The sequence below is a fragment of the Monodon monoceros genome, unplaced genomic scaffold (assembly GCF_005190385.1).
Source record: "Monodon monoceros isolate NGI ecotype Baffin Bay Population unplaced genomic scaffold, NGI_Narwhal_1 Super_Scaffold_7, whole genome shotgun sequence".
NCBI classification, from domain to species: domain Eukaryota; kingdom Metazoa; phylum Chordata; class Mammalia; order Artiodactyla; family Monodontidae; genus Monodon; species Monodon monoceros.
The window spans coordinates 44,111,469-44,132,629 of NW_021703784.1; positions in this window are offsets into that span (position 1 = coordinate 44,111,469).

A 21,161-nucleotide genomic window follows, 5' to 3' on the forward strand; every position below is an offset into this window, starting at 1 on the left:
AAACCTGTTTTGGAGATCACATTTGGGGCAGACACTGCAGTCCTGTCTTCTTCAGCAATCTGAAGTTGCAGATGTGGCGAGACAAGCAAAAACACTACCTGATATTCACTTGGGTTTTATATAAAATGAAGCAGAAACGTGCAACCTTGGACTTGGCACAATGCCCACCTTGCTGATGTGTCTGGGGCGTTTTAAACATATCACTGCAGGTGGCTGAATGAGAAAGAAACCAGAAACACACAGATTAAATTTAGCAGCAGATTGAATTGCGCTCACCAAGACGTTTGCCTCCCTGTCTGTTCCCTCTTCATCTTAGCTCAGGCTGCAAGATGCCTAATCACAGAAGGCAGCCTTCTAGCAAATTCAGTTAGACAGGGAGAGCCTTGCGGGGGTTAATGGATATGAGACATGGAAAGAGACATAACTTCATCACAGAAATAGCCACGAGCATTGGGGGTAAGGTTCAGCCCTCCGCCAGACAAAGATCATCCTTCTCTGGGGGCCAGATATTCCCACAGGTGTGGCAGCTTCAGGTCCCAGGTGTTGGGGAAAGGGGACCAGTTCACTATGAGACAGAAATACACCCTTCCAGTTGGGTTTCTGCCTCTGCAGGACTTCTGCTCCATGAGATTGCACAAGCATTAGTGTCCTGATCTTTATGGATATACAGCACTTGCTCTGAATGCTCAAAATGCTCTTACATGGTGGCAACGGATAACTGTTATGGACTGAGCATTTACCATGCATCAAGAGCTATCCTAAGTCAGTCTATCTTCTGTCTTCACAACGCTTGTTCTTAACCACTATGATAAACTGACCTCATGTAACCTGGGACTGTCACCCCACCACCACTACCACCTGCTAGGTGCTCACTGCTTTCCCAACATAGAGGGCACCCCACTTGAGCTTGACCTCCTGCATTAAGGAGGAAGTTGGTACCTCCCCTTCCTCCCCTCCAGATGCTCACATTCTAAGACATGATGGTATATGAATACTCGACCTGTTGCAGGGCTGTGCCTGTCTCACCCGTGTTACCTTGTCGAAAATGACCTGTGTCTCTTTTTTTTGTGGTACGCGGGCCTCTCACTGTTGTCGCCTCTCCCGCAGAGGAGCACAGGCCCCGGACGCGCAGGCTTAGCGGCCATGGCTCACAGGCCCAGCCGCTCCGCGGCATGTGGGATCTTCCCGGACCGGGGCATGAACCCGTGTCCCCTGCATCGGCAGGCGGACTCTCAACCACTGTGCCACCAGGGAAGCCCGTCTCTTTCTCTTGAGACCTCAGACAGGGATTACTTGTTAATCTCAAATTTAATTTAATTGAAACATCTATCAAGAGATAGTATTGGTTAAGAGTGTGGTCTTTGTTGCAGTACAGCCTGAGTTTGAATTCCTTCCTTACCATTTATGGTCTCTCATGTGTGGTCTTTGACAGTTGCTTAAAATCCCTGTTACCCTCAGTCTTCTCAACTTTAAAATAGATATTATAATAATAGTGCCTCACATAGGCTGCTGTGAGGAATAACAAATAGATGTAAAATACTTCGTGTAATATGTGCCGTATACTCTGCCCTCAGTACATATTAGCAATGTCTCTTATAAAGGTGTTAATAAATATGCTGGGCAGTGAATAAGACATCATCCCCAACTTTTAGTAGCTCACAGTTCAATGGAGGAAGCAGATACTAAAACCTGTAACTATAATACAATAGGGTGAGTACTAGAAAAGAAGTCCAGATTTATGATGGTTCAAAACCTTCTTTCTGCCCCCAGACTCCTGAGGTATAAGATGAACTCCCATGAGGAGCAGTGGCTCATTACAGGATAGGCATGGGTGATGCTTAAGGATAAAGGAAATGGGAGGTCATCCTACGTCCCATTTCCCACTTTCCAATCAGCCCAAACTACCTGCGCAACTCTGATGACATGATATCGATTATAGCCCACTTCCTCTTTCAACAAAAGTTTGATAAACACAAATGTGCAAGATCCTGTTTTAGGCACTGCATAGTGTTTGCAGTCTAGCCAGAAAGACAACGTTGAACAAAAACTTGCAAGTGTGCTGAACGTCAGGAAGTAGAGACGTTGGTGCCAAGAAGTTTAAAACTTCCTGAAGGACATGAGACCAAGGTTTGAGTAGGAGTTAGTTCAGAAAGGGACTGAGAAACCTTAAAAGCATGTTTATCAAAATAAAAGAAACCTCATCCCAAATTATAACCCATGCTACCCTTAAAATGCTGATGGATAAACAGGTGCAGAATCCTTTAAGATGCAGATCGGGGATAGAATTCTAGCTCATCCATAATAGTTTGAAAAACTATCTCATGAATGAAACTGACACTAAAATCCTAAGGGATACTATTATAATTTGTAGCCTTAATATGGAAAAGGAAATAGTAAATAGTTATAATATGTAATAGTACAGCTATAAACACAGTTTGGTATAATGTGAATCATCGATATGGATATATACACAATATATCTTGGATTTCTTCCTCTCTGCCCCTAGAACTTCTCTTAGGATTGGCAATGACCACTCTTACCTCATGAATTATTAAATCGAAGACCATTGTGTATTCACTCTTGATATAATGAGCCAATAAGCTAATTAAATAAAGCTGCCCCCTTGATTTTCCTCCTAGACCTACCAAACCTTCCTGCCCTGAGCAGGCCACTGCCATTTCAATTCTAGTCATGTCCTTCTGGCTGCCTCTACTGTCTCCTAAGAAATGTCATCTGGGGAAGTCACATCCTCCCTCACATCTGGGAGATTAATGGACCCATCACAGCCTGGGTCAGAGGCAGCCTGGGAGGAGGCTCTTCATGGGCCCTGAGTTACTTAGAAAGGGAGTGAGGAAGAGTTCAAATAGAAAAGTCTACAAATATATTTGTACTAGATAAAAGAGGAAGCTGACTATACAAAGGAACAATCTTGATACTGTGAGGACAGAGTGACAAGGTGCCCAAGAAAAGGACAGCACCTCCCCATCCCCATAGACTGGCATTTGGGAAGGTCAAGGCCTTGAGCAGGTATCAGGGCCACATGTCAACAGAAGTAATGGAAGTAATCAAGGCAGTAAGGGTTTTAGAATCAGGCAGACCTGAATTTGAAACCCTGCTTTACCACTCAGTAGCTGTGTATTTTTGTACAGGTAACCTCTCTGGGGGGCTTCCCTGGTGGCGCAGTGGTTAGGAATCCACCTGCCAATGCAGGGAACACAGGTTCGAGCCCTGGTCTGGGAAGATCCCACTTGCCGTGGAGCAACTAAGCCTGTGTGCCACAACTACTGAGCCCGCGCTCTAGAGCCCACGAGCCACAACTACTGAGCCCACGTGCCACAACTACTGAAGCCCACGCGCCTAGGGCCCGTGCTCCACAACAAGAGAAGCCACCGCAATGAGAAGCCCGCGCACCGCAACAAAGAGTAGCCCCCGCTCACCACAACTAGAGAAAGCCCGTGCGCAGCAGCAAAGACCCAATGCAGCCAAAAAATAGATTAATTAATTAATTAATTATTTTTAAACTCTCTGATTTTATATCTAAAAAGAAGAGAGGAACAATATTTAACTTATAGGGAGGTGGTAGTGAGGATTATAAACCATTTATTGAAGCCAATGGATCTTGAATCAGAAAACTCAACTCAAACTATTTTAAGCTTAAAGAAAATGAATGCAACATCCTACTGGGAAGTCAAGGGAAGAAGAGGCCTAGGGACTCCAGGGACTCAACAACATTGTCAGGACTGTTTTCTTCTGTGTGTTGACCCCATTCACATCTACTGCAGATGGCTTTGCTCCATGCAGCAGGGAGGGGAAAGGAGGAGAAATGGCTGATAATCTACTAGGAGGGAGATAGAGCCTCTCTTGCCCAGGCTCTGTATATGACTTGAGAAGAGGGCTTTGATGGGTCCAGCTTGGGTCCATGCTCAACCCTGTAACAGCCACTGTGGCCAGGGATGTGGGGTATGAGAATAAGCCAAGCCAAGTCTCAAGCACACCCTGAAGCTGGTGGGTGCAATTCCTGGGTTCCTATCAGCACATTCCATGAAGCACTTTAACCTCTTGGTCTTTCCGCATTTGAAAAGTGCAACTATCGTCATACAGAGATGGGAAGAATGTGTTACTGAAACACGATATCCCCCTTGGCACTTCAAACTGCTCAATAAATGTGGAGACATTAATCTGTCATGATTTCCACTGTGAAATAATCACCATCCAGTAACAAAACAGATTAAAAGGTAGATGCCTCTTGTCTTGGGCCATTCTTTTATGCATATGTTTTATTATTTCATTCATTTATTGAGCATTTACTATGTGCCAGACCTGGGTTATGCACTTCATGGGCATTATATTGTTTAGTCTTCACAATAACCTTATGAGGCGCTATTATTAATCCCACTGCGTGGTAAGAAAACTGAGGCTCAGGGTGGTTAAGTAACTTGCCTAATACTTCACAGAAGTGGACTTGAATATGGGTCAAGTCGAAGGCCATGCTCTTATCCACTAGGCTACCACTTGGTAGAGGTATGAACAAAACAGAAGAGCATAGGAAAATAGTGATTAATTTTGTCCAGGGGAAGTCTTCAAGGACAAGTTAGGATTTGCCCAGCAGGGAATATGGTAAAGGGCACTCGAGGCAGAGGAAAGACAGTGTGAAAACACCATATGTGCAACGAATGCTGTTGTTCAATGTTTCGCATCCAAGTTCAGAGTCCCAGTAGCTCAAACTATGAGAGGGGACAGTCTGAGTTAGTGAAAGATCTGAACTATGTTCATTTGTAAACAAAACTACATGCAGTTTTATTACATTTCGTATGTTCACAAGCAAAATTCTCGAAAAAAGAAAAAATTGTCAAGTGATCTACCTGTTTAATTTTAGTGCCAACTATTTTGGGCCCTACTGACATCAGTGGATGGACCCCCAACCTTTCCTGAATTGTCTTACTAGGCATTATACACCCTTTCTCTCTTTGAATTCTTACAGCTACCTTTCCCAGCCTACATCTGTTAATCTGCTTATGAAGGCCTACATAAGTCCGATAGCACCTGTTTCAGTAATATAAATGAAGTTTAATTTTCATTAAATGAGTTTTTAAATCAGAGATGACAATTACTGCCTTCGAAAAAAACAGAGAAGAATTTAAATAATGATGGGAAGTAAAAGAGAAAAATTGAATTTCTTCTTTCCCGTGATAAGCTGCTTCTCCCCTATACCTCAGTAAATAGTGCCTCCATCTACCCAGTGGATCAAGTAGGAAGCTAAGGCAACATTCTACACCCTTCATACTTTCATTCTCTGTCCCTGCCCCTTCATGCAGTCCCCATGCTCTGTGAATTCTGCCTCTTCATAATTTGTACCCTGCCCCTCCATACCCTTCCCTCTGTCACCACATCAATTCAGGATTCAGCATCCTTCTCCTCCCTGCTCCTGGTCTTGCTACTCTCCTCTCCATCCTCTGGGGGGAGTGAGCCCTTTAGTACACAATGCTGTCAAGTATCTCACATCACTAGCGAGAGTAATTGGTCCAAGCAAGGCTAAGCAGAACTTCGCTAGAACCTTCGCTAGAACTGTGATACAGGCTGAAAAATTAAATACCCTTTCACTTCTTCTGCCAGTTGGGGAAGGCTGTATGCAAAAGGTGAGGCTAAGGTCAACACTCAAAAAGCAGATGAGAAATGGAGCATCCTGGCTACGTCAAAGCCTTGGTTCTCATCCCTAATCTGATTTCTTACCATTACCACTATATCTTTGTCAACTGCAGAAGCCGGTAAATTACTCTTTTGCTTAAAGACAAACAAACAAAAAATAATGATGATTGTGTCCATGCCTGGATCCTCACTAAGTCCCCATTATTTTGAGGATGAAGTTCAAGCTTGTAAGACTGGCAAGCTAAGCCCTTTTTGGCATGTCTTCTTTCTCCCATCTCAGTCTGATCTCACCATGCTCACCTTACCGCAATCAAAGTTTAAAGCTGCATCCATACTGAGCTGTGTTTTATTGTTGTTATTGGTGTTGTAATTATTGTTTCTGTTGTTGACGCATTGACTTCACCAGACTCTCTTCTGGTGCTAGACCTTTGTACTCCACATAACCATACTTTTATCTGCTGAGCTAAGCCTTCCAAAGGTGCCTTCCTGACCAAAGCCTCTTCCCTATGTGTCCTTAGCCTCTAAACTCAGCTCTATCACAGCAAAATAAACACACCATTTTGTAGATCTGTTTACTTTTCTCTCCTCTGTTTACCTTCTCCCGTTCAATGAAAGCAGAGAAGGACTGTATCCTTCTTCTCCGTAACTAACATAGTGTTTGTTCATAAACTGGCCCCCATATGCAGAGGGCAAGGAGAGACAAAAGAAAGAGGCAGACCCCTCCAGATGGGTAGGTGGCAGGTTAATAAGCAGGGGAACTTAACATATGAGCCTTGTCTTGGGGGCTGCAAGATGAGTAGATCTCTGCACCTGCCCACCAGAATCTTAAACACTTATACAGAGTCCTTAACGAGGTTCAGTCATTTACACCCTCCAGATGGTCTCAACCACACATTGCTCTCCCAAGTCTGCATCCTTGAAAGCAGCTCCCACTGTGGGAACATTAGGCAGAAATATTCCAAGACAGGGGAGGGGTGATGAGCCTCTGATTGTTCAGGTCTAGCTCTCAAGTCAGTCAGTGGTCACATCCTCTCGATTACCTCCTCCAACATTCCACTCCTAGCGACTGGCTCTTCCATTTTATATGCCTCCGTCTTACTCAGTGTGCCCTGAGCAGTCAGCGGGGGTTTTACTAGCATGGAGCTGGCTCTTTGGGTGGCTATCTGGCTGTAGCATTAGGGGCAGATTCCAGCAATGATGGGGCTTGGTGTCCTTAGCAGCCTAGCACATTGCTCCATGGTGAGAGGGGACAGTGCCTGTTTCCACGGACTGCCATACCTTTATGGCGCTGAGTGTTTCGGCAGGGGTCCTCAATCTGACAGATGGAGCAACTGGCCCTACTGGTCGATCATTTAAATGTGTTAGAGCCTGGGACAGTACTTTAGTCCACCTAGCCAAGGTGGTTTTACTTTTTAGGAATTTAATCTGCTGCTTTAAAATATATATGTGTGTGTATATATATTATGTATGTATGTATACATGTATACGTATATATATGGGGTCAGCCAAAAAGTTCCTTCGGCTTTTAAGTAAAGATAAAAGACACATTTTTCATTTTTACCGAGAACTTTATTGTACAACATATCCACCCTTTTGTTCCACTACCTCTGCCATTTTTCAGGCAACTTCATAATTCCATCTTAATTTTTTTGAGCAAAGAACTGTTCCAGGTGCCTTTTACAGTCTTCCAGGGAACTGAAATTTTTTCCATTAAGAGAATTTTGTAAAGACCAGAATACATGGAAATCTGAAGTCACAATGTCTGGTGAATATGGTGGATGAATCAGAACTTCCCAGCCAAGCTGAAACAGTTTTTGCCTGGTCATCAAAGAAACATGCGGTCTTGCGTTATCCTGATGGAAGATTATGTGTTTTCTGTTGACTAATTCTGGACACTTTTTGTCAAGTGCTGCTTAAGTTGGTCTAATTGGGAGCAGTCAAGTTGATCTAATTGGGAGCAGTACTTGTTGGAATCAATCGTTTTGTTTTCTGGAAGGAGCTCATAATAGAGGACTCCCTTCCAATCCCATCATATACACAACATCACCTTCTCTGGATGAAGACTGGCATTTGGTGTAGTTGGTGGTGGTTCATTTCACTTGCCCCACGATCTCTTCCATTCTACATTACTTTACAGTATCCACTTTTCATCGCCCATCACAATTTGTTTTAAAAACAGAACTTTCTTGTTATGTCAGCAGAGAATTGCATGAGGAAATATGGTCAAGAAAGTTTTTTTCACTTAACTTATGTGGAACTCACACATCAACGTGATGAATATAACCAAGCTGATGCAAATGACTTTCAACACTTGATTCGGATATTTTGAGTATGTCTGCTATCTCCCACGTGGTATTGTTCTCAATTAATGTCTCCATTTGATTGCTGTCAACTTCAACTGGCCTACCCGACCGTGCATGGAGCATTGTCCGGCAAGAAATCTCCAGCATGTATACAGATTGCCAACAAATACATGAAAGGATGCTCAACATCACTAATCATTAGAGAAATGCAAATCAAAACTGCGATGAGGTATCACCTCGCACCAATCAGAACGGCCATCATCAAAAAATCTACAAACAATAAATGCTGGAGAGGGTGTGGAGAAAAGGGAACCCTCTTGCACTGTTGGTGGGAATGTAAATTGATACAGCCACTATGGAGAACAGTTTGGAGGTTCCTTAAAAAACTACAAATAGAACTACCATATGATCTAGCAATCCCAGTACTGGGCATATACCCTGAGAAAACCATAATTCAAAAAGAGTCATGTACCACAATGTTCATTGCAGCTCTATTTACAATAGCCAGGACATGGAAGCAACCTAAGTGTCCATCGACAGATGAATGGATAAAGAAGATGTGGCACGTATATACAACGGAATATTACTCAGCCATAAAAAGAAACAAAATTGAGTTATTTGTAGTGAGGTGGATGGACTAGAGTCTGCCATACAGAGTGAAGTAAGTCAGAAAGAGAAAAACAAATACCGTATGCTAACACATATATATGGAATCTAAAAAAAAAAAAAAAAAGGTCATGAAGAACCTAGGGGCAAGATGGGAATAAAGACACAGACCTACTAGAGAATGGACTTGAGGATATGGGGAGGGGGAAGGGTAAGCTGGGACAAAGCGAGAGAGAGGCATGGACATATATACACTACCAAATATAAAATAGATAGCTAGTGGGAAGCAGCCGCATAGCACAGGGAGATCAGCTCAGTGCTTTGTGACCACCTAGAGGGGTGGGATAGGGAGGGTGGGAGGGAGGGAGATGCAAGAGGGAAGAGATATGGGGGCATATGTATATGTATAACTGATTCACTTTGTTATAGAACAGAAATTAACACACCATTGTAAAGCAGTTATATTCCAATAAAGATGTTAAAAAAAAAAAAAGAGTCATGTACCACAATAGTACCCCAAAGCAATAGTCATGGAGGCTGAGGGCCTTTTTCATGCTGCTTCCCCTCACTTCCCGTGCAGCTTATACCCACCGCCTCTCCTCCCGTTGGAATGGTAACCTTTCAGAGCTCATTCCAGAAACCACCTCTTCCATAAAACCTGCCCAGATTTACCTCATGTTGGTCTTTACCTATCAAAACATCCTCACTCTGGTGTCCTAAAGCATGACTTTCGGGGTAATTTAACCCAGCTCATGACCTCTGTGAAATGAATAGATCTTTGTGATTCACCTCCCTGAACTAAGAGCTCTGGACTTGAAGCCTGAGAAACCTGTGTGAGAACCCTAGGTCTGCTGAATACTTGTGTAAGTTGCAGCGTCTCTCTGGGCCTTCGTTTGCGCACCTGTAAAATGGAAACAGTACAGGTGGTAGAGAGGATTCAATGGTCTAACATATGTGAAAGTTCATCACCTCATGACTGGCATGGGGTTCAAACCACTGTTCAAACCACTCCTTACAGCCATGATGTGTGGGATTAAAACAGCTGTCTGATAACCACATGAAGAGGACATCTGATAATCACATTTGATTCTCCTTCGACCAGATTCCTCACCCAGTGGTTCTCAACCAGCCTCTGCATGCAAATCAATGAGCAAACGGTTTTGCAAAATACAAACTGTGGGCCCTGCTGAATCAGAATCTCAAGGTCTGAGCTGTCAAACGCAGACAAATATTAATGGCTCATTTGTTCCATTGATACTGATAAGAAGCCAGTATTGAGAACTTCCAAACAACCCAAAACAGAAGCACCTCTTCCGCTGAACAGATGACCAGACAGGAGGAGGCTTCATAACCACAAGTTCCCAGCCCACAGTCATGGAGAAGTGAGCAATTAGGGAAGTAATTGGCTCAAGAGGAGGAAACTCCCCAGGCGGCAGGCAGCTGGTGAATCAGCTCATCCAGGTGCGGTGGAAAAAAAGAAGGAACGCTCTTGCTTTTCTGCCCGAAAGCAATTACTTCAGCTGGGGCATGATCAAAAAGACAGGTGTGTTTGGTGCACACACCCAAGAGGGGGCTCTAGTCCAAGCTCACAGCATCTGGTTGGAAAGGGGGCATCTGAGGTATGGCAGTAAGGCTGGCAGGTCCTTGCTTGCTTCCAGTGTAGAGTCCTAATACTTGCCAATTCTCTTAAACTACCATCTCTCTGAATCTTCTCAACAGCCCTGTCACATAAGCATTGTTGTCCCCATTTTACAGAGGAGGAAACTGAGGCACAGAAAGGTTATATGACTTTGCTAGTATGCAGCAAGGCTGGACTCCAAACTCTGTCCTTAAGAGTTTGGGGATTGTAAGTCGTTATTTCAATTCTATGAGCCTCCCTTTCTTCACTTCAGATAATGGAAATTTTACTGTTGTGAAGAGTGAGGTAAGGGATTAGGAAGGACACACGGCTATCAGGAAGTGGCAGCCAGTGTTGCTGTTCAGTGTTGCTAAAGGATCCCTCTGAGATCTACCCCATGAGGGAATGTGGCCTGAGGAGTAGGTGCTAGACATTTGCAAAGGAGATTTGGAAGCCAGATTTAACTCTGTAAGATGATGGCCTGGTTAAGATTGGTTACTTACTGACAACACACTTTATTGTACTCTTCTTTGTCTTTTTTAGTTACTCTTGGAAAGCGATTTAAAATGTGTTCCTAAGTGGAAAAGACCCCCAAATTAGAGAGGAATCAGTATTTAAGGTTGAAAAGGCAGATACTGTTGTGATGTAATGATACACACATTAAAAACAAAAACAAAAAACACAGTCTCCCAACTGAAACGCAATTCCAGGCATCTGCTCACACTGCAGCCCACACACCTTCCAGGGTCCTCAATCATGGAGTGCCCTGGAGAACAGAAGGCACCCTTGCCCAGGGTGCCTTCTGCTAAATGCCTGGGCAGCTACCCTGGGCCTCCCTGCTTCCCTTTCTCCTTTTGTTCTTCTTGCTTTGCCCAGCTAGTCCTTCAAGAAGGCAAACAGTCCATTTGGTTTACTTCACGTTACATAATTTTCCAGTATCCCCAACTCTGGTTTTGCTATTTAACCGTTTCAAGCCCACTTCTGTGTCTAAAACAGCAAGCAACACCCTGAAGTGAGTTAACACTGTAAGTACTGTGTGTGTGTTTGTAAACTGTGAACAGCTGAACAAACGTTGGTCACGTCATGCATGGGTACCCTGTGTCTCGTGCTTCTCTGCATCGCCAATGAATGCACCACAGCAACCGCCTGGTAGGTTTTAAATAAACGTCTATTCAATGAATAAATCAGAAACAATAGAATCTATTGAGGTAAATAAAGGCCTAGGAGAATAAAGGCTCAAATGCAGTCCCTAAGAATTGCTGAAAGCTCTCGTTTACTGAGGACTTCACTGTTCGCTAGCAACTGTGCTAAGGATATTGTGCAGGTCACGGAGGCCCCTTGGTGTGAGTGTCATTATTATCAGCTTCATTCTCCAGATGAGGAAATGAAAACAAATAGAGGTTAAGAGATTACCCCAGGCAGAGTTGAGGTTGGAATCAAGATGCTCCAGCCCTGGAGCCCACCGCCTTAATCACCATGCCTTGCTGTTCTCTGACGAAAGAGCTCAGCAAACAAATTTCAGATTTGGAAGAAAATGTCAACATTTATAGAATCAAACACACGTATTTTACTGATGGTGAATATGAAACATAAGGCAATTCCAAACTACATCTACAAGCCTGAGTGGTGGAACGAGCTTGGGCTTTTATCGTCAGACCATAATGGGTTGGAATTCCAACTGTCGCTTGAGAGCTGTGTGGCTTTGAGCTTATCACTGAGCCTCTCTGAGCAACAATTTGTTGTCTCAGTGGATGTTCCCTTTGGAATCCTGGGAAAGGGGTCCATCACTGTAAGTCTGTTGCCAGACTTAGAGATATTGTACGTAAGCACCCACAAGAACATCACAAAGTATGTGCTCGATAAATGGTAAGTTCGTTATTTTTAATATTTTGTTTCATACTTCTGTCTCTATATACTTTTTCCTATTACTTCATGTGCCTGACACATTCCTACTCATCTAAGACACCAGCTCTAGCCCAAGCCCTCTGGGAACTCTTTCCTGGCCCTCTCTCCAGCTCTGTTTCCTTAGAGATTCTCATTCCTTCCTTGAAGCCATGAAGGTATCTGGAAGTAGCAGCAAGGCTCAATCAGAGACAGGGGCCATGGCTCTGGGGCCAGGCCAGGAGATTGTAGAACAAATTCAATAGTTATTGAGTTTCTGCCATGTGCCAGGCATGGTTCCAGGTGCTGAGAAAAGAGTGTTGAATCCTGTGTGGTCTCTGTCTTGGTGCAATTAAATGCTAACATGGAGGAAAAAGACAAAGGAACTCACCCGTTAACGTTCAGGCTGATAAGGGTGAAATCACTGTGTGGATCAGAGAAGTCCGAGGCAGAACTCTTGCACTGCACTTTGGAAGACCGGCAAGAGTTTGCCATGAAAAGGAAGGCAGGAGGGGCAGAAAGTGCAGATCAATCAGAGTGGCTCCCACAAAGTGTGGGTGTGGAAAACCAAGCACCTTTATCCTAAAAGATGTGAGTGTCCCTGAAGGAATAGAAGCAGAAGGGTAACGGGTGAAATTTACTTTCTAGATAAGTGCCAAATCACTCCTTCCATCGTGGATCATTCTATTTCTTCCCACACGTTCCTTAAGACAACATTCCTCTCAACATCCGCTTTGAGGTTTCTGTTACTTTCAGCCTCTCAGATGTCGATGAGGACTCAGCCTTGCCTTACAGAGCAGAGATTAATGTAGTCCAACCCCCGTCTTCCATTACATGAAGAAATGTGATAAAATGGTGACAAAAGCTGTGAACTTTTTTCGGGGTGGGGGGGGCGAGGAGAAATACCAAGACACTTGGCAGAACGCATTTTATCATCCTGTGTTATAATCAGAGAGAGACAGCCTGGCTCCCTGCCCTCTAGGCCTTTTCTACCACTGTCTCAGTGAGTAGTTTGCAATCAATCAAGGAGATGGTGCTTGAATTCTAGATGGCATGTCTCCGTCTGTCTCCTCACAACACGAATAAGAAAGACTCTTTGCATGACAGGGCCATTTATTAAGAGCAAGGTTTCAGTACTCCTTTCTGTGATAAAGCAGCCCGAGTCATCTTTGGGCCTCTTCTGGGATCAAGATATCCTACCTCTTCAAAGCTCAGCCCAATGACTTATATCAACAAAGCTATTGATCTAAGAGAAGAGGAATTCTCCCAAAAGTCCCTCATCTGGATATCATCATTTTTTAACACCTGCTTTCTTCTTTACCTCCTCGACTTGGTATTTGTCTTCCTAGTTCACAGACATTGTTATTTCTGCAGCTAACACTGAATTCATTTGCCAGAATTGAGTAGTATTTCAATCATAATGTCTTATCATTACATATCTCCTTACTATTTACAAAACCCTTTTCACTTGCATCACCTGGTACCCAAACCAAATGGCCTCTCAGTTATTATATTTCTTGAGTTTATTTTTTTTACTATATTTGACAATCCTAGTAACCTTGAAAATCTCTCCTCTCTTGAAACGTTTTTTAATTCCTGATCTTGGGTCCCAAGTCTATGTCCTACCCACCTATTGGCCAGCCTAGTGTATCAGTCAGGTTTCACTAGGTAATACTGTGGTAACAATCCTTCTATCTCAGTGACTGACAACAAAAGTTAATTTGTCAGTCACATGTCAGCTGCAGGTTCGCTGTAGCTCTACTCCATATGTCCTCTTCTTTCTTGGACCTAGCCTGAAGGAGAAAACCTATTTTGGACATGCCATTTTTGTGCAGTGGGGAAAGGAGCAGTGACAGTGATGTTTCTTAATGCATCTGCTCATTACAAGTGACTTCTACTCACATTTTATTGGCCAAAGTAAATCACAAAGCTCAGCCTAATATCCACGGTACACAGAAGTATAATCTTCTTATAGGAAAGGCAGCAAGTAAGCGTAAACAGTATTATAACCTACTATACTTGGAATGCCTTGCTGATATTCACTGCTGAGGAGCCCATGGTGCTCTCCAGAGACAATGTCCCGTTTTCCTTCCTATATGAGTTCTCAACACTCTAAACTGTGTCTTTCTCCATAGGTGCCCCAACTCAGAAGCCCACCCAGTGCTGTGTCTTGGTCTCTTCCTTCCACTGTAGAATCTGGGAGTGATGATCTAAAAATGGAATTAATGATCACCAGCACCTGCAAAGCTAATCATGGCAGAAAGTACCTTACTTATTTTATGAAGAGTTATTGGGTTGGAAGAGCAGGATACATTTTTTTTAATTTTATAAGTTGAGGGATTTTAAAAAAATAGTCTTGACTTAATTTTGTAAACTTAAAACTAGCAAACCCTAAGGCCCAGAGAGGTATATTTATTTGCCAGTGCTCATAAGGCTAGAGAATGATAAAGCAAAGACCACAACAGATTTTGTTTTTAATCAAGGCTGTTTCCACCACCCAAAGACATGTAACCTGCTACAGACAAACTTCAGCAAGGGCTTTGCCTTCCTCTTTCATAATACATTGTGAGGAAGATTAAACATATGATCCAAAAGTCTGTACATTCAAGTGAAATTGTACTATGTTGAAAGAGAGCACTCAAAGAGTTCTGATTAATGCATCCATACCATCTTAAAGGAGATCTCTAGGAGTGTACTATAGGGATATTCTCTAGGTCTTATCCTAGCCAACATTTTTATTAATTACTGTGTCAAGAACATAGAGATCACGCTGTGATAGTCTTTGGCACTGTTCATTAACTATCTCTAAGCACTTGATAGAATTGCAATTTCTGACCTCCGTGCGGTTGATGAGGTCATGAAACTAATTCCAGCTAATGAGAAAAAGTAATGAGTATTACTTCCAGGCTGGGGCATCTAATTTCTGATGTGAAACCTTCAGTCTTTTTCCTTCGCCACGTTAACCAGCAGCATTTGAGGTGGAAGTTTCTCTCAGCCTCGCTCCTGGATTGAGGAGACATGGAGCAGTCTCAGCCAATTCATCATGGACTATAACATAAGCAAAAAATAAGATTTGGGATTTTATTGGCTACTGGGGATTTAGGACTTGTTTATCCTTCAATATAACTGAGCATATTCTGATTGACTCTCATATTAGCAAAGTCTATTAATATAAAACAAATCTGAGAGAGATAGCCAATATAACAATTGGCTAATTCAGGGTGGAAAAGCATTGCAGTAGGTTGAGATTAAGGGCTAAATGTATCTAACAAGATAAATGTTAAGAGTACTAATGTAATTTCCTGCGCTTAAGTTTTAGAAATCAATAGAGCTTCATAAAAGGAAAGGTTTGTAACCTATAAGCTCATTAGAAACCAATATTATACTTGGCTGCCAAACTCATTGGTTGTTTCTATTTATAAAAAATATAGTGTCTAGAGATCAAGGAAATTAGTAGTCCTATATGCCAAAGAGAACACATCAAATGCACCAGGCTTCGATGAATAAAAAGCGTAGCCAGTGGAGAATGACTAAGATGCTGAAGGGACTTGAAACTATGCCAGATAAGGAGTTGTTAAAGGATCTGAGATGTGTAACCCAGAGGAGTCTTATTAGGAGACACATGATCTCTTTCTTTGAAAATCTGGAGAGCTGTATGGAGTGAGAAAGTCGTATTCTGTTTTGTATCAAGGCCCGAAACAGGGAATAACAGGGGAAAGCTGTTAAGAAAGAAGAAGCAGCTGCAGGGATGTCTCCTCTGACCTTCACAGAAAAGTCTGTCAGCAACTCCCTTAGACCCATAGATAAACTTGACCTTTGTTGAGACAATGATCACACTGAATTTGTCTATATAAAGATGTCTGAAAATTGTGAGATTCTTCAGGGAAAAGAGAGTACATTAGCTATCTATATTCTAATGTTCAGGCCCATTCCATATTTATAGGATGGAATTTAATCAGAAGGAATGTCCTAACAAGCAGAATCCCCCAGCAGGGAACAAATGCCCACTTTTGGGGAAATTCATCCAGTAACGTAAGGGCTAGAAGAGAAGACCCTTTAATATTTGTTCCAACTCTGCTTCCACCCTTCTGCAATTCAGTTAAGTCTTCCCTAGGATCTGGCATAGATTCGTACTTAAAGCCCACCACCAACTCACGTGCTTATGGATAATCTGTACTGCCTTCTTAAGAAAGAAAAAGAGAAGCCTGGTGTTCACAGTGGTATCGGATGCTTAGTCCCTTTGACTTATTCCAACGTCTAAATTTCATTAGATGAATTTGTAAGTAAATTAGTGCTATCCTTCCTCTCAGACACACATTTGACTTTCAAAGCAGCTTGTGTGTGTGTGTGTGTGTGTGTGTGTGTGTGTGTGTGTGTGTTTAACTTAAATATAAGATCTTGAGGAATTATGCAACATGTCTGGTATAGAGACCAATATGAAATCTAAATGAGAAAATAAAAGTGCATTCACTTAGTCAAGAAACAGGTATTAAGTATCTACTGGGTACCTCACACTATACCAGGCTCTGATCATATAACGATTAGATAGGTCAAGCCCCACTTAAAAGGAACATACAGTGTAGGAGGAATATAGGCAATGATAGCACAATATATGAGAAAATGTGCACAAAACTCTGTGTGGGATGAGGTTGATTGTAGTGCATTTGATTGCAATAAAAAATAAGAGAAAAAGCATAAATATCCAGCAATTGTGGACTGTTTTAATATTACATACATTCAAAAGAATGCTACATTTTTTATAATTGACTTCTCTGGTAAATAGGTATAAAGTAAAAAGAAGGATTTTTTTTAAGTTAATAGACTTTATTTCTTAGAACAAACAAGTTCACAGCAAAATCAAAACGAAGGTACAGAATTCCCATATACGCCCTCCCTCTACACATGCATGGCCTCTCCCACTATCAACATTCTGAACCAGTGTTACATTTGTTACAATAGATGAACCTACACTGACATGCTACTGTCACCCAAAGTCCATAGTTTACAGTAGGATTCACACTTAGTGTTGTACATTCTATGGGTTTTGACAAATGAATAATGACATGTATCCATCATTATAGTTTCGTACAGAATAGTTTCTCTGCCTTAAAAATCCTCTGTGCTCTGCCTAGTAATCCCTCCCTTCCCCCAACTCCTGGCAACCACTGATTTTTTTTTTATTGTCTCCATAGTTTTGACTTTCCCAGAATGTCATATAGTTGGAATATATGTAACCTTTTTCAGATTGGCTTCTTTCTCTTTGTAATATGCATCTAAGATCTATGTCTTTTCATGGCTTGATAGGTCATTTCTTTTCTTCACTGAAAATATGCCATTGTTCGGATGTATCACAGTGTATTTATCCATTCACCTACTGAAGGACATCTTGGTTGCTTCCATGTTTTGGCAATTATGAATAAAGCTGCTATAAACATCTATGTGCAGCAATTTTTGTATGGACGTGAGTTTTCAACTCATTTGGAAATACCAAGGAGTATGATTTCTGGGTTGTATGGTAGAACTATGTTTAGTTTTGTTAGAAACTGGCAAACTGTCTTCCAAAGTAACTATACCGTTTTGCATTTCCACCACCAATGAATAAGAAGAAGTCCCATTGCTCCACATCCTTGCTAGCATTGGTGGTGTCAGTGTTTTGGATTTTAGCCTTTCTAAAAGGTGTGTAATAGTATCTCATTGTTGTTTTAATTTGCAATTCCCCTATCATATGATGTTGAACATCTTTTAATACTCTTATTTGCCATCTGTATATTTTCTTTGGTCAGGTGTCTGTCTATTCAGATATCCTGCCGATTTTTTAATTAGGTTGTTTGTCTCCTTATTGTTGAGTGTTAAAAAGTTGCTTGTATATTTTGGATACAAGTCCATTATCAGATATGTGTTTTGCAAGTATTTTTCCCAGTGTATGCCTTATATTTCATTATGTTAAAGTCATTTGCAAAGCAGAAATTTTTTAATCTTAATAAAGTCCAACTTGTCAATTTTTTCTTTAATGATTGTGCTTTGGTGTTCTATCTTAAACCTCATTATCAAACCCAAGGCCACCTAGATTTTCTCCTTTACTACCTTTTAGGAGTTCTATAGTTTCATTGTTTTCGGTCTATCATCCATTATGAGTAAATTTCTTTAAAGTTGTACGGGCTGTGTCTAGACTCATTGTTTTCCTGTTTGTTTGCTTTTTCTTTTTATGAGGATGGGCATGACTTCCAAGTTCTTTTACATGTCAGAACTGAAGCCAGAAGTCATATTTTTTAAGGAATAAATGCTTCAAAGTCATACAAAAAATCTGGTCTAAAAGAATAATGACAGGAAAATGTTTCGTATAATGTCAAATTTTTAAAAAGCAGTATTACAAAAGAGTATGTCCAGAAAGAGATGAATTTTGTTTTTTTTTTTTAAAAAAACTCTATTTATAGACATATATGAGAAAAAATTGGTTATCTCAGAGTCGTACGTTAAGTGTTTTTGGGTTTTGCGTGTGATATTTTTGCATTTTTTTCAAATATGTTACAATGAATGTCTAGAATTTTATAATTGGAGTAGAGCAATGAATGCTGTTTGGGGAAAGTAAAAGGTAATTTTCAAAGGTGGAAAGTTTCAAATACTGCAATAAAAGATGTGCCAGATGCTCTGTCGTCGCAACAAGGAGCCACTGCTCTGTGCCAAGGGATGAGTGGTCTCAGGACCACTCTAGTTCAGCCCCAAGGTACATCCATCTCATATGCTGCCTCAGGTAATGGCACCAAGCACAGAGGACACAGCAGCCTCTTCGAACTTCATCTCAGTGGTTTGGGAAGCACACTAACATCCCAGTTTCCCTTGGGAACGGAGCATGCGTAAGGGTCCCTAAACCAGGCATCTTTTTTCAGTTAAAAGCCTGAAGGTAAACTACTGCCTGGGTCACTGCCTGTTGCATAGAGCAGTCGTTTCTTTTATTTTTCCTTGTATTGCCTCTTTTATTATGCGAGGGCTGTCTCTTCATTTTGTTTCCAAACTCATATTTGGTGTGCAGTCACTTACTGTAATGGGACTTCCTAAGTCATCTGTAATGGGCCACAGGATTAAAACAAACAGCAGGAACAAAGGAGGCAACAGTATGCAGACCAATGCGGAGCTGGCCCATCTCAAAAGATGTTTGCGGGTAAAAGAAAATTTCAATTCACAGTGGAATAGAGTAGCAACAGACTCCTAGAATCAAAAAAATATGCTTGGCTCAGCCAAATTTTAGCACCTCGAATTGAACCAGCTGGAACTCTATTTCAAATTCAAGATTTGCCTTTTAATGGAAATCTGCAGAGAGAGAGAGAGAGAGAGAAATATCGAGGAAATAGTTCTATTTTAGCATCATGATTTTAGATTGTAGTGAAGTGACACATAGTAGAAAATAACTCAGGCATGACAGAATAAAATCACTTTAATAAAAAGTCCATCTGGGTTTCTGGTTTAAAATGATGGATTGAAGCCATATGTTGATCATTGTTCTCTCCCCCTGTACCCTTCTAAAATGATATTATGGGAATTGAAAAAGTATAAACTACAAGGGCAATGAATGGGAGAGAGACAGGTGTCAACAAATTTTTGGAAAATGGAAAGTGGAAGAAGACGTTAGTGGACCTGAGAAAGCTGAATGCCAGGTACTGTAGGAAAGGACGTCGGTAAGACATGGCCCATTCATGCTGCACAGCTCCAGAGAGGCTGGGTGCATGGAGGTGCCAGCTCCCACCATAGGGGAGTGTAAAGCAAGGGGGTTAGGGAAAGTCTCCTTAACCAGCAGAATTCCAGGTCCCCACCCTCATTTTTTGAAGCCAGAATACTCTCTCTCCCACTCAGGCAGGAAACTGGGGGATTATTATGTGAGAAACTGACATGAAGCAATTCCTAATTTGGGGTTAGCAGGCATAGCAGAAGAGGGCTATACTGAAAACAGGGGAATGAAGTGGGAGTCTACATGTTGAAATATGGGATTTCCCATTCTGCTAGTACAACCTGACTCCTGGAGTGATGTTAGTCATGTGTGTTCTTCCCAGGCAAGAGACTAGTTTCCCAGAAAAATCAAATGGCTCACTGGAAAGGTCTGTAGACCTATATGTGTTTGGGAATCTCCCAACAGAAAGACCTGGTCCCCACCAAATCAGCCCACGGTGAAACTGATACACCAGCTGTCAAACCCCTCCAGAGATAGTTAGGATTTCAGATCACCTGTTACAGTGTCACTTTTAACTGTGAATGAACTAAGGGTCCCAGGTATTTGTGTAAAGTCTTTGATATGAAAGACGGAAACCACAATAAACATTTTTAAAGTAACTCGACTCAGTGGAAACAGAGAAAAATACAGGGAAGAAATTTAGAAAACTACAATCGATATCTTTAGAGAGCCAGGAAAGGAAGAATAGGATGCCATTTTGTAAAATAATGTTTGTAACAGAAACTTTATAGAAAATGAAACTTGCAAATTAAAAGCATAATAGGAGAAATACAAATTCAATAGAATGACTGAAAAAGAAAATAGAGGATCGCTCTGGGAAAGTAGCCCAAGTGGTGGATTATATGGAAAAAAGTATTAAAATAAAATAAAATGGAGACCAGGTTTGATGATCCTCTGATCAGACAAACCCACTTAAGCCACACATGCAAACATAATCTAGTTTATTTCATTTATGTAAGTGAAACTTATTTCTTGTAAATACTTCTAATAATCATAATCAAAACGTATCCTCCTAAAATGTTGTAAGATTATCATTTTTTACCCATCCCCTCTGTCCCCACTGTAATAACCAATCAACGTACAGGTCAAACAGCGTCCTCATTCTGGCTTTAGAAGCCATCCTGTAATGTTATGCCACTGAGCTTCATACCAGTCCCATGTTTGAAGCCTCCCAGTTCACACTTTGTTTCTCGATCAACAAAATTTTCACATCAAGTGAAGCTTTCTAAATTTTCTTTTGGCAAAAGGTAAGGCAATTAGAGGATCAGTGTAGGAGGTCCAACATGTAGTATTTCAGAATCAGGAAAGAAGAAAGGGATAGAAGGAGATTATATAAGAAACAATACTAGGAATTTTTCCCAAACAGAAGGATATGAGTTTCTGA